This window comes from Chlorocebus sabaeus, chromosome 12 (assembly GCF_047675955.1).
Source record: "Chlorocebus sabaeus isolate Y175 chromosome 12, mChlSab1.0.hap1, whole genome shotgun sequence".
In the NCBI taxonomy this organism is placed as follows: Eukaryota; Metazoa; Chordata; class Mammalia; order Primates; family Cercopithecidae; genus Chlorocebus; species Chlorocebus sabaeus.
The window spans coordinates 94,650,082-94,653,569 of NC_132915.1; positions in this window are offsets into that span (position 1 = coordinate 94,650,082).

Sequence of the window (3,488 nt, forward strand, 5' to 3'; positions counted from 1 at the left end):
TTATCCAAAATTAATAACGGTATCATATTAATTAATAGTGTCATTGATAATTATTAAAATCGATCATTGATTATTAATAATTAATCATATTATTACTCCTAATAACGAAAGGGGTGTACACCTACCTGTGACGTCGTTCCTAATATCCAGGAACTGAGATCATGACATTAGTTTTCATATCGCAGTAGCTGTACAATCACGCTGTGACATTAATGCTAATATCTAGGGGGAAAGAGGAAGACATGACTCCCAACATAACAACGAATGGACAGCAACCTGGAAATATTGCTTCTAATATTCACGGAAGAAGCGTATGATACTATTCTCAATATCGCAGGGAGGGAAGAGCTCTTCCGTGTTACGGTTAATAGTATCCGGAGGGGCACAGGATGATTATAATTCCAGTATCGCAGGCAATGTTCACCCGCCCTGTGATATAGTTATTAATATGTTGGAAGGGAGAGGATGATATGACTACCCATAGAGGAGGAGGCGTAAACACAGCCTGGGATATTGTTCCTAATATCCATGGAGGGAAGAGGCGGACCATACTTCCAATATGGCAGGAGACCAATAGCCACCCCCTCTCCCCCCCTTGGCTATTGGGAGCCACCTCGCAGGGGGGTGAGCCACCCCCCTGCGAGGTGGGGACCAATAGCCACCCCCTCTCCCCCCCCTTGGCTATTGGGAGCCACCTCGCAGGGGGGTGAGCCACCCCCCTGCGAGGTGGGGACCAATAGCCAGCCCCTCTCCCCCCCTTGGCTATTGGGAGCCACCTCGCAGGGGGGTGAGCCACCCCCCTGCGAGGTGGGGACCAATAGCCAGCCCCTCTCCCCCCCTTGGCTATTGGGAGCCACCTCGCAGGGGGGTGAGCCACCCCCCTGCGAGGTGGGGACCAATAGCCAGCCCCTCTCCCCCCCTTGGCTATTGGGAGCCACCTCGCAGGGGGGTGAGCCACCCCCCTGCGAGGTGGGGACCAATAGCCAGCCCCTCTCCCCCCCTTGGCTATTGGGAGCCACCTCGCAGGGGGGTGAGCCACCCCCCTGCGAGGTGGGGACCAATAGCCAGCCCCTCTCCCCCCCCTTGGCTATTGGGAGCCACCTCGCAGGGGGGTGAGCCACCCCCCTGCGAGGTGGGGACCAATAGCCAGCCCCTCTCCCCCCCTTGGCTATTGGGAGCCACCTCGCAGGGGGGTGAGCCACCCCCCTGCGAGGTGGGGACCAATAGCCAGCCCCTCTCCCCCCCTTGGCTATTGGGAGCCACCTCGCAGGGGGGTGAGCCACCCCCCTGCGAGGTGGGGACCAATAGCCAGCCCCTCTCCCCCCCTTGGCTATTGGGAGCCACCTCGCAGGGGGGTGAGCCACCCCCCTGCGAGGTGGGGACCAATAGCCAGCCCCTCTCCCCCCCTTGGCTATTGGGAGCCACCTCGCAGGGGGGTGAGCCACCCCCCTGCGAGGTGGGGACCAATAGCCAGCCCCTCTCCCCCCCCTTGGCTATTGGGAGCCACCTCGCAGGGGGGTGAGCCACCCCCCTGCGAGGTGGGGACCAATAGCCAGCCCCTCTCCCCCCCTTGGCTATTGGGAGCCACCTCGCAGGGGGGTGAGCCACCCCCCTGCGAGGTGGGGACCAATAGCCAGCCCCTCTCCCCCCCTTGGCTATTGGGAGCCACCTCGCAGGGGGGTGAGCCACCCCCCTGCGAGGTGGGGACCAATAGCCAGCCCCTCTCCCCCCCTTGGCTATTGGGAGCCACCTCGCAGGGGGGTGAGCCACCCCCCTGCGAGGTGGGGACCAATAGCCACCCCCTCTCCCCCCCTTGGCTATTGGGAGCCACCTCGCAGGGGGGTGAGCCACCCCCCTGCGAGGTGGGGACCAATAGCCACCCCCTCTCCCCCCCTTGGCTATTGGGAGTCATGGTGGTCTCAGAGCCTGTTTTGCATAATGTGAGTAGTATCGTCTCCTCCTGTGGAAATAATGAACTCTTTCACAGATGGGTTTGCGCCTTCAGTGTATTGCTCAGGTAACAATGATATAATTAATTATGAAACATCAAGAATCGATTGTAATAATTATCAATAATACTGTCAATTAATATTTTCTCATTATTATTGATAATTATTTTAAATAGATTATGATGGATGGCAAAAATTAATTTGTAATAATTATGTCAGTTATTAATATTAATTTTTAATATTAATGATTGGTTTTTTGCCAGCATCAGTTAGTAGTGATTTAAGTAACATTAATTGTTGGTATTATTTTATTATTAATAGTGTTATTATTAATTATTAATACTAATCATTAACATTTTTAATCAGTGTTAATGTTTAGTATCTTTATTGTCATTGTTAATGTCAAGTATTAGTATTAATTATTATTATATTTATTAATATTATTAATTAATAGACTTCTTCTTGATATCCGGTGGGGAGAAAATGATATTCCTCCCAATATCGCAGAAAGTATACATTCCTCTATGATGTTATTCCTAATAACCAGGGGGTAGAGGATGACATAATGGAAACTACCGCAGTGTGTGTACTTCCTTTGGGTTATCTTGTTCCTTCTATGCAAGGTGTGAGAGGATGATATTACTCCCAATATCGCAAGGGGCGTCGACCTCCACTGTGATATTTTCCCTCACATCCAGCCGGGGAGAGGAAGCTATTATCCCCAATATCACAGGGGTGTACATCCCCTTGTGATACTGTTCCTTATATCCTGGGATGGAGAAGATGATAGTAGTGGCAACATGGCAGGGGTTTTACACACCCACTGTGCTATTGTTCCGAATAACATGATATGACTCCCAGTATCACAGCGGTCGTACATCCTCCTGTGATATTGTTTCTTATATTCAAGGGGAGAGAATGATATTACTCCCATTATCGCAGGGGTTGTACTCACCTCCTGTGATATTGTTCCTAATATCCCGAAGAGGAGAGCATAATATTACTCTCAATATCTCAGCGGGTGTACACCTCGTTTCTCATATTTTTCATAATATCCAAGATGGGAGAGGATGATAAGACTCCCAATATGCCAAGATGTGTACAGCCACCTGTGATATAGTTTCTAACATCCAGGTGGGGATAGGATGATATTACTGCCCATATCGCAGGAGTTGTAAAACTCCCTAGATATTTAGCCTACGATCCTGAGGGGAGAGGATGATATTACTTTCAATATCGAAGAAAGTGTACACCCCCTTGAGATACTACACCCAATACCCACGTTGGGTGACGATGACAATATGCCCAATATCGCAAGGGATGTACACAAACCCTGGGATATTGTTCCTTATATCTAGAGTGGGAGAAGACGCTATTACTCCCAATAACGCAGGGACTGTGGCTGTACACCCCTCCTGTGATATTATTCTTAATATCCTAGGCAAGAGAGGATGATACTACCCCCAATATCGCAGGGGGAGTACACCCACCCAGTGATGTTGTTCTTAATGTACTCCACCTCCCTCCACCAGGGATATC